The 13,149-nt window shown below is 41.6% G+C and overlaps 1 protein-coding gene across 1 annotated transcript in view; it reads left to right on the top strand.

Moving 5' to 3' along the window:
• The first annotated feature begins 7,319 nt into the window (after window positions 1-7,319).
• CDC42EP3 (CDC42 effector protein 3) overlaps window positions 7,320-13,149 on the top strand; it is a 32,944-nt gene continuing 27,114 nt past the window's right edge. Inside the window, exon 1 of the mRNA XM_067562656.1 lies at window positions 7,320-7,690. The gene's annotated coding sequence lies outside the window, so the exon portion shown is untranslated. The remainder of the gene's footprint in view (window positions 7,691-13,149) is intronic.

Raw genomic sequence — 13,149 nt, 5'->3', positions numbered from 1 at the left:
GGACTTAGAGAAGCTGCAAAGAAAGCAGAAGATTTTTCAATCCATTTAATAAGGTATTGACCATTCCTGTCAGGTGAAATAATGACCGTGGAACAAAGTAACTTTGGGTCAGATTGTGGTAGGTCTTGCACAGGGCTAGGCATGATCCCATATGGGAATGCAGATGCTCCCCCCTCCAAGTGCTTCCATAGCTATCTGAAAGGGTGGGGAAAGACAATGGGGAGGACACTCCCCTGTACACTGGCCAGCAGAGACTGGGGTGAGGGAAGGTGTTAACAGGCAGTGCTGAGGGAACACAACCCATTGCAAGGTTGGCAAGACAACTGCTGCAACATGTGTTTCCTAGGAGACCCCAGGGGTAATTCTGGCTGACTCAGAAAAACTGAGCTCCTTAAGACAGAATTTAGCATTAGTCTGCATTGAATAAAACATAAGAAGTTGTCCAAACTTAGCTCATCCTGCTGTTTGCAATAGGGTTTCATAGAAATTAAATGTAGGGTACAGCAATGTCTTAGGTAAGTGGTAATCATATGAGGAATGTATTTGTGAAATCTAGACTCAGGACTAAGATCTGCCTTAATACCTTTGCTTTATCCTCTGAACTCCCATTTTCAATAAGTGAAGGTCATGTAAAATGACTCTACCAGCCCATGTCCACACCCAGCAGACTGCAACATTTCCTAATTAGGTTATATTCAATCTTTATAATGTGCTAGTAATAGATGTAGTACTGTAGTGTAATCTCCACTGATATTATTCACTTCCCAGGAATGTACAGCTGAAGCTGCTCTGCTGGCTCTGACTGAAAACAATGGGTGTGCAGCTGACAAATAAAGTAGCTGTTTTACATTCCCTAGTCTATTCTGATTCTATTGTTCAAGTGATGTCTGCTGAACAGGTACTCACATTAGGAAACCAAGCACAATTACAATTTTGTGATGTGGCAGCTATTTCTGAAGCTCATTAAAGCTTGTTAGTGCTTTTCCCATGCAATGAAAAACTGGAGTTGCCTGTTATAATATTGGCTGGCAGTTATGAATGGTTTCGACTCACATTTTATAATGAAAAAATGAGCTCATACTCTATAATTGCAGGCTACCCCCAAGAACATTTTTATTCAGCATCATTGTTAGGCTCTACATTTAAAAATGGCAAAGAGCCTGATCCTTCAAGATGCTGAGTGATCTCAATTCCCATTGTAGTCAATTGGAGTGAAGGGTATTTGGCAACTTCCAGGATTAGCCCCTAACGTTTAAAGCTGAATGCAAGTTTTGTATCGAGCAAAATAACATGTTAGAATGTTCAGGTTAGAATTTGGCTTATTTATAAGTTTAGCAATTTTCATGAACATTAAAACATTTATTCTATGCCTTGTCAACACATTACATTTGTACTTGTTAACAATTGCCATATCCCCTACACACAAATCAGCATCTTATTTTTCTCCTTCAAAGTTTAACAGACAATAACTACTAACTGTCTTTACTAAAAACAAAAGCTTATTGATTTGAATCTGTTGGTGGCCTTGATTCCTTCCCCAGCTGGCACAAGAGTGTTCAGTTTATATCCCTCTTCCAAGAACTCTGCAGAGAAAGGCAGTTTGAGCTTGCTGTTGCAGATCCAAAGGCTGCCCTGGGGATGTGTGTGAATTAGCACATCCCATGGCCAGCTCAACCATGCTCCCTCCCTGGTCAACACCATCCACTTTTGGGGCAGTGGTAGCTAGTAAAGAGACCCAGGTGGAGCAAGGATTGATGGCTTCTGAAGGTACACTTGCTGACAGTGGGGATCCTAAGATATAACAGCAAAAGCCAGAGTAAATGAGCGAAACCTTGCACAGAACTTGCATATCAATATGTTATGATTCAGACATAAATAAGGTCAACAAGGTAAAAACAAAACAATCCTCTTTTCAAACAAGAGGTGAATTAGTCTTTCTCTCTCCCACATCTGTAGTATTAACACTGAAGAGGAGGATCACGTTAAAGCTAAACAAGAGACTCTGGACATCAGAAGTCATGGTATCAGATTTTAAAAAATGGGTTTAAATTATTATAAAAAAACTTTCAATGCTGTTTTCTAGATATTCTGTTAAATATCCCAGTGGGAGACTTTTGGTCAAAACTAACCACATTTCTTTGGACTTTCTTCTTTTAATGATTTCAACTATATAAAGAATTTAGATGAAAAACAGAAGTATTTTCTCTTTTAAAAAAAAAAATCAGTAGAAAATATTCACTCTTTAGACTGCTAGTGATTTTATTTATAGAAATTCCCAAAGTGACATTTACTGAAATCATGTGTAACAAACTGGCTAAAGAAGACTTTAAAAACATTTTCTTCCAAGAACAGCATAATCACTTCCATGAAATTGTGTTATGTAGCCCCTGAGCATTGTATTGACATGGTATGAACAAAGGGTGAGAAAAGATGAATTATTGGAGAAATATGCATAAATATGTACGTTCAATAACCCACATGGATTGTAATAAGGTGGGGGCAGAAATTTTCAAACATATTAATATATATTATCTAGCAAATGTATTCCAGAATGTAACCTTTTGAGTGCACTGTGAAACAGTATTAAATGGCTTTTGAAAAATATTGTAGGCTTGGAGTCAAACTTCCTTACTTCTGACCAAAGCTTTTAATGAAAATCATTTACATTAGACAGTTTAAACTCTCAATTTCTTGAGTTTACACTAAGAGTATGTCTAAGCTACGGCAGCACAGTCACGGCGCTATAGCTATACCGCTATATCATCATATTGTCGTTTAATCCACCCCCACAAGAGGCAGTAGCGACCTAGCATTGCCTATACCAGGTCTTTGATTGGCTTAACTACATCTTTTGGGCTGTGCGTTGTGTACACCCCTGAGCAACGCAGCTAGTACAACCTTGTCAATCAAGTGTAAAGGGGTAGACTTTAATGATCATAAATGACCACTTTAATGACAATAAAGTACTTGTACATAATTTGTCAATGTATGGCTTTGAAACTGACCATTTCAAAACACAAAGGAATCAGCTTTTATGTTTTTCCACATTTTTTTCACATTTTAAGTTCTGTACTTACCAAGTGCCTGCTCCTGCTCGGAGTGAAATAAATGCTAAAGTGCCAGTGGCTACCATTGGGCATATATAAAACCATTATAATTGCCATTATGACATACTAGAAGTGACCCTGATTCAGTAAAGCACTTAAATACACACTTAAGCGTGTGCTTAAATGTCATTGACTTCAATGGGATTTAAGTACTCTGATGAACTGGGGCTAATATGTCTAATGTTGATTAGGAATTTTAATTAAGACCAACATTTAAACTGCAGCAGAAATTCCTACCTATGAAAGCTTTAAATTATAGAGAGAAAGCATAAATCCTTGATGGGAAAGGGACAGGCATTTCCACTCCTACTTTGTAATCCATTTACAAGTAGCTATATATTATTCTACAGTGTTAATGTTGAGATTTTAATTACACTGGAATTGGGAAATTAGGAATTCAGGTTCCCATAGCAACTTTTATTCTTCCTCTGATATGGATACCCTACAGTAGGGTCTCTGGTAAACTTGGGAAATGGGATTTCTCTCCCTCCCCCTAAAGTAAATAATACAGAATAATAGAAAATGCATATTTTCCTAAACTACTCATCCAGTAAGACTATACAAACAAGTTGAATTGTGTATTCTGTTTAATCTGCCTTTCTATAAACTTATATCCATCTAAGTAGGACTATTGTAATATTAATCCTCTATTTCTTTATAATACGATCTAAACAGTATTATTACTTGTATAGCTCTATAGTTGTGCCTAGCACATTACAGGATAGATAAAACGATTCTTCACCCTCAAGAGCTAATAATCTAAACTCTACGATCTGGAAGATACTGGAATGAATTGAGGAAGGGCAAGAATAAGCATATAATGAAAGTAGGATGGATGGGATTCCTAAAAGAAATGGGCTTGAAGGAGGAGAAAGGTGCTTCATGGACAATCGGTGGGAGAATGATCCAAGCTTAGGTGGCAATATGAAAGCATGTACAGCTGACAGTAGGAGAAGAGAAAGGGAGCAGTAAGAGGAGAGGACTTGGACAAATGTTCTTCTGCCATATTAAGTCAGCGATACAGGTGAGAATGAACTTGTGCAAATCTTTGGAAGTGAGGATCTTGAATCTAATGACCCAAGAAGCCAGCGAAGGCATTCAAAGGGGCTGGGATGTGTGCCATGGCTGAAACACACTTTTGCAGGAGCTCTTGTTAAATGTTGGCAATGCATCACTGTGTCAAAGGCACCTATGTCTATTTGACTATCCAGTCCTCAAAAATGGTTGGATGGATTTTCTTCAAACTACCTCTGACATAAATTTCACCTGTGAGCTAACAAGAAGCATGACGAATTTGAACCCCAAAGATACCGGCTTTTTTTCTTCAAAGAAAGTTTTAAGTGGCTTACCCCAGGGTCTTTAGAATGAAAGCACAGTCTCAACAATACAGTAGCTAGCTTAAAGACAAATAATGTGTAAGTGAATTCTGGCAAAATAAATAACAATTGTGAAGACTGATATGAACATTGCAGAAGTAAGAAAGAGAACTCACACAAGCATTTAATAAAAGATTCTTTTTTTCTTTTTCCTTTGGGAGGGAGTAGGGAAATCTGTGCCACCAGGAAACTTTACTGGTAACTCCTGTATCCCATAACAGTTAGGGATTTAATTATTGAGCTAAGAAGCATATATACTTCTTTTAAGCAGTGTTATTGGGGGCCTATAAGTATCAGTTTGCTGCACAGAAGCGACTTGTGTTCTACAGCCAGTGGGTCCCATTCACCATTCCCCCAAACTATTCTCAGTGCGTGAATGGAGAGGATGTGACAAAGATGGCTTTAAATCACCTTTGTGCTACCCATAGTCTAAGCCTGGCTCCCTGCATAAGTTGAGAACAGCTTCTGGGCTGCTCTCAATTTATGTAGCCTCCTGCAGCAATGAAGAATCACTGAAATACTGCATGCTCTGGCCATACCACTACCACTAAGGGATGCCAGGGTATAGAGCCCTTCCAATTCTTCAGCTGCAGTGGGACCATGCTCTAGCTCCAGCTGCTGGGTTGGTACTCTCATTGTAGCTGGGAGGCCCCAGCACACAAAGGGCAAGGGAAATAACTTCCTGCACAAAACTCCAAACTGTTAGAGGTCCAACTAAGCAAACAAATTCACCTCTGTGTGTGAAACCAAACATGGAGTGTGTCAGTCTAAACATTTAAAAACAAAACAAAACTATACACAAATGAAAACAGTAGTTAGAATGGAAAGCCCTTGAACTCAACAATAGCACTTCCTATCACTAATGCTATTATACACAAACGGTTCTAACAAATAACACAATTTATTATAAAACAAATATGAAAGTCTCCATCCTCCCATGTATTCATTTGCTGAGAAGCACTTTGTAACAAATAATGGAGTCACATTCTACCCTTGCCTTCTCACAGATTGACTATAGCAAAGTTAATGCAGCACTTGATGCCATTCAAGGCATCCTATAGATTCAGCCCCATTTAAGCCAAAGGGAGGTCAAAGCAAACCACTACAGCAGGTCATTATGACAGTAATATCTCAGACACCAGAATTATTCGCAGTAACACAGGTATGCAACTAGTGACAAGAATTTATTTTAAAAAAAATGTTTAGAAATTCAGTTTATATACATGTTCATCTCTCCAATGGAATGAGAATCACTCACTGTGGTTTCCCTTTAACAAGTGGGGAAAAAATGTTTTCCCCCTCCAGTGCTTATGTAAATCAACTGGCTGAAGGGATTTTTATAAAGGTTACAAAAAAATTCACTTCAGCACTGAGTGTATGAGACTTCTTTTGAACCCTGGTAGATTTTTTGAGGAAATTACAAAAATTGCAGGATTGGGGCCTTTAGTGCTACAATATAATGTGTGATTTGGATGGCTGTGCCCACACAGAGCTCCTCACTGGGCCTCTGTGAGGGTGCAGCTGTCGACCTGCATGTTGGACACTCTGGGATCAGGGCCGCAGAGTGAAAATGCTTTCTTAGTCCTGTGACACTATATCTGTATGAACTGTAAGAGGAATTACTTGCAATTGCCCTGAAGTTAAGTGCTTAACAGCCACTAACAATAGAGGGGAGAAGTACACATACATGCTGCGTATATGTCTAACATTTATGCTTATCATAATACCATGCATAATGAAAACTGTGTAAATATTTATAAAAATATCTTAGTCTAAGGTCTGTAACATATTTAATATTTTCAATCAATTCACATGCAGTGCTTGCGTGTCCGTGCCAAATGTAACATTTTGAAAAATGAACCTTTAGTAAAACTGTCAGAAGAGTGGTATTAAGTTCAGGTAGCTGCCAACAATAACTTCTGGGAGGATATCATTGGAAGAAGTCAAACAATGCTGGGGGCTCTATCAGGATTAACCATGGCACTTGTAAAAATATTAACATCAGTTTAGTATTTATGGGCTTCCTACCCCATAACCTGCTGGACTGCCAACAACTATTTTTTTAGTTCTTTAACATTCTGCTAAAAACATTTTCACTTTCATAAAACAGATGGTCAGTTTCCTTTTTAACTCTGGGGTTCAGAATTATATTGGTTTTGAGAACTCTTAACATATATAGAAGTGTGCTTTTAAAACATGTATTTATATACTTGGGCAATGCAAAAAGCCAACTTTTGCCATGTTTGGTGTTTCTCTTAAAATCCCAGCTCCTGGAGTCATGGCATTCTATGCAAATCTCAGGTCTAGTTTAAGAAAAAATGGTCTCAGCCCTCATGGTTGCAGAGAAAAGCTTGCAATCCTGAATTTAAAGGATCAAAAATCAGGAGGCAAATGAAAAGAACCCCGCGTTTGTTTTTAAGCTCGTTATTTTTCCCCAGCCAATCTCATAATTTTTGGAGGGAGGAGTGTTCTCGTCATTTTTTTTTTTTTGCTTGTTTGTTTTTGAATGCATGGCATTGGCACTAATGCTGATGCAGCTCTAACTATGGAGCAGTTGGCAGTGCCTCCATCATGCTGTGGGCAGACTAGCCTACCCGTAAATCAAGATATATATATTTTTTAAAACCAAGCTTGTCTGAGAGTATTCCAGCCAAACCTGGGCTGCACCAGGATTTCAGTTCAGCGGCAGATTCCCTGATCTGTCTACCGCCCAGTCCAGTCCAGCCCTCTGCCTGGACGCACGTGTGCTGAGCCCCGAGCGGTGCTGGCGTGAGCAGACAGATACCCCAGGCTCCAGGGGGAAGCGCTGACCACACGCAGTACCTGGGAGTGGGCGGACATCAAGTTTGCAAGAGCCTGTGGATGCTGCCGCTGCTGCAGCTGCTGCTTTCTCGCCTGCTGCAGCCTCTCTGGGACGAGCAAGGGGCAGAACAAGGCGTTTCCCATCCAATGCACCAGCCCAGAGGAGGGGGAGGGTGCGCAGAGGAGGGAGCTGCCGGGTGACAGGCGGTCACAGGTGCTGCTGTTGTCTCTGAGTCACAGGAGAGGCGTCTCTGCGCCCCAACCAGCTGCTGCTCCCCCTCCCCCTCCTCCAGGCTGCTGCGGCTGCCAGCCCCAGAGCCAGCGCCTCACAGGCGGCCTGCAGGAGAAGCAGCCACCCGAGCCGCGCAGCCGGGGGAAAGAGCAGCCGGACGCCTTAGGAAGCCTGTAAGTTGCTGCGCACAAAGATCTGCGGCCCCAGCCCCTGCATGAGCCCGTGCCTGCCCGGCTGGTTTGTTTGCAAGGCAGAGGGTGTTTTCTTTCCCGTGCATGATGCGGAGATTTCGGGTGCGGGGCTGCGGCTAAATCAAGCGGCGGCATGGCGCGTTTGCAAAGGGAAACCCCAGGGAGCGGCACTCCCCGGGCACGAGCGGGGGGTAAAATTCGGCTCGGCGGCTGATCCGCCCGGGGCATCGCCCCTCGGGTACCCGGCTTCCCCTGGCCATGGATCAGCGCGCACAGCCCCGTGCTCGGACCCGCCCAATGCAGCAGGACGCCCAGTGTTCTGCTCACTGCGGTGTGTGCGCGGAGCCGGACAGCTCTCCTAGGGCTGCCCAGCGCCATGCCACTGGTGTCATTCTGTTCTCCCTCCGTCCTGCAAAGGAGATGCAATTCTGCTCCCCCCCCCACCCCCCAGTCCATCAGGGCTCAGAGTTCCCGCTTTCCCTCTCCCTGTGACACAGGTACAATTCTGCTCCGACACCCACCTTCCCACCTTTTACATCTCTGCTTCAGTATTCTGCAGCATGCGCCTGACTCGGGCCCGGATCTGCTCTCGGAATCTCATAGGTGCTGGCTTGAAGCGGTTCCCCTCATATAGGGGGTTTACAGTTTGGTTCAATGGCTCTCATTCAGCACCCGCACTATACACGTTGTTCCAGACCCCCTGTCTCCGGTCCGCCCAGTGAATCTTGGCTGACACTTTGCTCTGCAGATACACAGGGAACAACTGGCAAAATTCTACCCTTGGATCTATCCAGCACAGCATGGCTCTTCTATTCTGCGCCCACTGTGTGCACAGAATGAGCAATATTCTGTGCCTGGAGCTGCCATAAGCATCCCAGCGTTTTTACTCTGCTCTTTCAAGAGCCTGTTACAGGAATCAAGATGCAATGTGCTCAGTTTTGCCCTAGCACTTGACAATAAACAGCTTGGCTACCATCTGACTTGATTTTTTTTTTAAAGCTGTCAATTTCAGTGATTTTAAAAAATTAGCATTCAGACAGACAAATATAATTGATGCAGTTCATTACTAAAAATTATACCTGGTTTCATTTCCTACGTTCAGTCACATATTTTAATAAAAATAGAAAGTGGTGATGGTGGGTTTTTTTGTTTATTTTTTGGTTTTGGTAGGGTGTCCTTTTTGCAGTGCAGTTTCGGATGGGTCAGTTTAAAAATAAATGTGCACTTGAACACTGCATTTCTGAATAGCTATGTAACTGTGACTTGAATGCATCAAAGCAGAATACTCAGCTGAAAAGAGAGCCCCTAGTACAGTGTAATATGGGTTGTCAGAGAAAGATTGTAAGTCAGGAACTCACCAATGGGTTTTTAGATAGGATGCCTTCTAACTAAAGCAGAGGTCAGATTTTAAAAAAATGTATTTTTTATTTCACATGAAAATAAAGTACCATATACAGGAAGCAATTAGTGGAAAAGTTCATCACTGTAGATTGTATTTGTGATTTAAAAATATGAAGAATCTTAATATTTATAAAATGTTTATTGTTTCATTTAACTAAAATGAGCTTGATCTTTTATTTCTCTTTGAAAGCATTTGGGAAATTGCTTCATTATCACCAATATTTAATAGGCCATTATTCCTTGCTAAATGTGGATTAGATGTATGCAGGGAGCAATATGTTTGAATAAACAATTAAAAATATGAATTTAATAACAACTAAACAATGAAAACCTAAATTGGGTGATTCCTAAAACCCATCTTCCACTTGAAATGTTAATGAGACCATTCTTAAAAAATCAGTGTGCTTCAGTAAGGATTTTTAGAAACATGGTACCAATAAAGGAGTTGTGATGCACAGGGAACCTCTAAGAGCAGGATTTTGTGCATTCCTAACATAAGTCATGCTGGGTCAGACCAATGATCCATCTAGCCCAGCATCCTGTTTCCAACAGTGGCCAATGCCAGGTGCTTCAGAGGGGATGAATAGAATAGGTAATCATCAAGTGATCCATCCCTTGTCGCTCATTCCCAGCTTCTGGCAAACAGAGGCTGGGTACACTTCAGAGCATGGTTTTGCATCCCTGCTTGCAGCCATTGATAGACTTGTCCTCCATGAACTTAACCTGGGAAAGATCACAGGAAAAGAAAGCACAATATTGGAATCAAGATTGTCACCTGGGTGACTGCAGAAATAGAAATGTGTGCATAGTCAAGTGATTACTGTGTTGCATGGATTTTATTTTTAAAGTTGTGAGTTGTGAAGGGCCTAGTTTTTTACCGTGTTCACATTTAGATTTACGTTATGGCAGCAGCATGTTACAAATAGCATTATAGCACTGGTATTCTGAAAAGTGAACAAAGTGGATGGATACATATATATCCAAAATATTCTTTGATGTGAGCATTTATTTCTGCATTAGAATATGTTGGAATAAATTATTTTAAACAGATTTTTGTTTGCCTCTGCAGAAAAATAGTAAAGGCCAGAGAAATCTGGCCCTGGCATGGGTGAGCTTTATAGGGAGAGGAGGCTTCACAGGGGTCCATCCTCTGCACAGGTCAAGGAAAATTGCAGTCCTCACTCTTGCTCAGCTCAGTGACTAGTGCACTCTCAAAAATATAAATCACCCCCAAAAGTGAGGGGAAACATTGCCATGGCCCTGCCCCTCTATACCAGACTTCAAAGCTGGCCAAATGCATCAGGAGTAGAAGGGACTGGAGTTTGCAGCCTCCCTGGGGGGAGAAGAGGGGAGAATGATCTTTTAAAGTGTAATCTCTATACAAGCTTTCCCCCGGCAGTGTGGCTGTGCACTACCCCTTCAAGTGCTGTGGCTAAATGCTGCAATCTAGCTTGAAAGAACCGTTTAAAAACTCTTTCAAAACCACTTGTATCAGCTCTGCTGTGACCAAATAAAAAAGCCATAGTTTTGGCAAAACTAAACTCTTCTCAGCTTTTCACTGTAAGCCAAAGCAATATACTTAATCATCTATTTCAAATAAAGTGTCTTCTTTAGGGTGAAATTCTGGTCCCCCTTTTGCACAGGGAGCTACACGAGTGTTAAAAGGAGAGTTTCTCCTCGTGTCTCGTTACAGAGTTCAGAGCACCCTCCTGGCTCACCCTAGTTCTCCTTTTCATTCTCCTTTTCAATGGGGTTGTAGTCCAAAGGATCAAGAGAATTCATAGGCTCACTGCATGCATCCACCATGTCCCCATTCTGCCGTGAATAGAACTGCTGGTGCTCGAGAGACGGTAAAGTCCATGCTGTATGTCTCTTCCTCTCCTGACTCCACTGCACAGCAGAAGCACCATATTTCTGCTGCTGCTGCAGGGTTTGGGCTAATTGCATAGCTAGTAAACCAACTGTAATGTAGTGAAAAAATGCAGGAGGAATTTTTTTTTCCTTACATCACGTTTGAAACAATCATTGCTCTACTCTGGAGGTTCCAGGTTATCCTGAATGGAAGCAGTCTGCCTCCTTTAGAGCGGCCTTATAAGGGCACATCCTCACTGCAGAGTTAACTTGGGGGATTGATAGCCTGGTTAGCCCAGCCCAGGTGTGAGCAGTCACTCTGCAAAGTTACTGCATCCTAACTTGTGCACCACTTGGGTGTGTTGCTGGAACTTACAGTGTGCTACGGCAATTGAAGCTACCTTCTGATTCTTTCCCAATGGATTGTGGAAGAACTTCTCTTTTCTTCAGGGTACATGGGAGTAGGGACATGAATGGGAGTAGGGACATGAATAGGAAAATTGTCAGCACTTAAATTACTTTTCCTGCATCATCACTGAAAAAGTGGATGAGTTACCAGCCCAGGTGAAAGCAACCCCTGAGATCTAACCCACTCTTCCAGCTAGGCCAGAATTTAAGCACCACCAAACTCGGGTGATAGGGCTTTTTGTGTGGGTGGGTGGGAGATTAGGGACAAAACTCAAATAAAAGCCCAAGTTAACTCCACAACAAAGACAGCAACAAGGAGACACAGTAACACAAATGTGGCTTTGCTGTGGGAATGCTCACACCAGGCTAGGCTAACCCATGTGCCACTCACTTGGTTTAACTCGATAGTGAAAATATACCCTAACAGAGAATCCATTTCAGTCTGCTTTGCAATGGACCTATGCCCTTATTTAATGTAGTATTAATGGTATATTTGGATGCTCTACTTGAAGATAATTATTAAGGCTAAGATTTTGTCACAGTTATTTTTAGTAAAAGTCACGGTCAGGTCGCAGACAATAAAAGAAAATTAATGGAAGCCACAACCTGTCCGTGACTTTTACTAAAAATAAAGGGGAGGGTGCTAATGGGGAATGACTAAAGCCTGAGGGGGTGGGATGAGACCCTGAGCCCTGCTATGGGGTGGGAGGACAACACCCACCACCCATTTTTGCTTCAAGGTCCCCTGCTGCCCACAGCATCTGGGAGCTCCTGCCCTGCTGCTGGGGGTTGAGGTGGAAGATGTCACAGAGGTCTCTGGAAGTCACGGGATCCGTGATCTCAATGACATAATCTTATCCTTAATAATCATTACTTCCAAAATCTTGCATTGAACTTAAAATGGTATTAAGCAGAACTACGAATCCAACACCAAATTCTTACAGGAATCAGGTACAACAGGAGAAGTATTGGAATAGGCAAACAAAAACAGTGATATTTTTGTGGTTTGGAAGTAACTCAAATCAGAGTGAGGTTTACAAAACAATACAGATTGAGTTAGTATGCGAAAATAACGGGGAGAGAAAGCTGGCCAGAGTGATGAGGCACTTATGCTGCCATGGGATAAACGCCCAGGTATTGCAAGCTAAGCATTCATTTTCCTACTGGCACTAGTTGAGTCCACAAATTACTAATGACATTTATAGGCAACCATTGCCTTTGGTGAGCTGGAAACTTTTTTCTTAAGTCTAGGAAATGACATGCAAAAACCTACATTTATTGCTAGGACTGGAAATTCAAGCACCCAAAATCCCAGAAATGCAAAAAGTCAACGTAAATTTTACCTTCTTGCGTTTATACAGAGATTGTGTTATTGTAGATATATATTACATCTTTGCCTAAGGTTGTGGAAAAAGCTACTATAATATATTGGTCAGAAATATTATGCAATCTCATAATTTTAAAGATTGTATGACCATGCATGCAATGGGATAGAGTTAAAGGGATGTGTTCAACCTTAACTTTTAAATCGGATAACATGTCGATGTTTAACTATACACTCTTACTGTTGCATTAGTGTTGTCTGCTTGCATTTAATTGGGAAAATATTCAGAAATTCTATTTCACTACATAAATCACTATCAGAAGAGGTAGTGAAGGCATTCTTATTGCAGAACAAGTTTAGATAAGACATTAGATGGAGTGAGGCAGACAGTTATCTTGCTGAGGGTCAGACTGGGTGATCCAAGTGATCTTTTCTGTGATTCTATGCCATTGCAAAT

The sequence above is a fragment of the Emydura macquarii genome, unplaced genomic scaffold (genome assembly GCF_026122565.2).
Source record: "Emydura macquarii macquarii isolate MOO-44397 ecotype Brisbane River unplaced genomic scaffold, CSIRO-AGI_Emac_v2 contig_2457, whole genome shotgun sequence".
Classification (NCBI taxonomy): Eukaryota; Metazoa; Chordata; order Testudines; family Chelidae; genus Emydura; species Emydura macquarii.
Note: the sequence above shows the minus strand (reverse complement) of the source record. Positions and strands in the feature narration are given on the sequence as shown.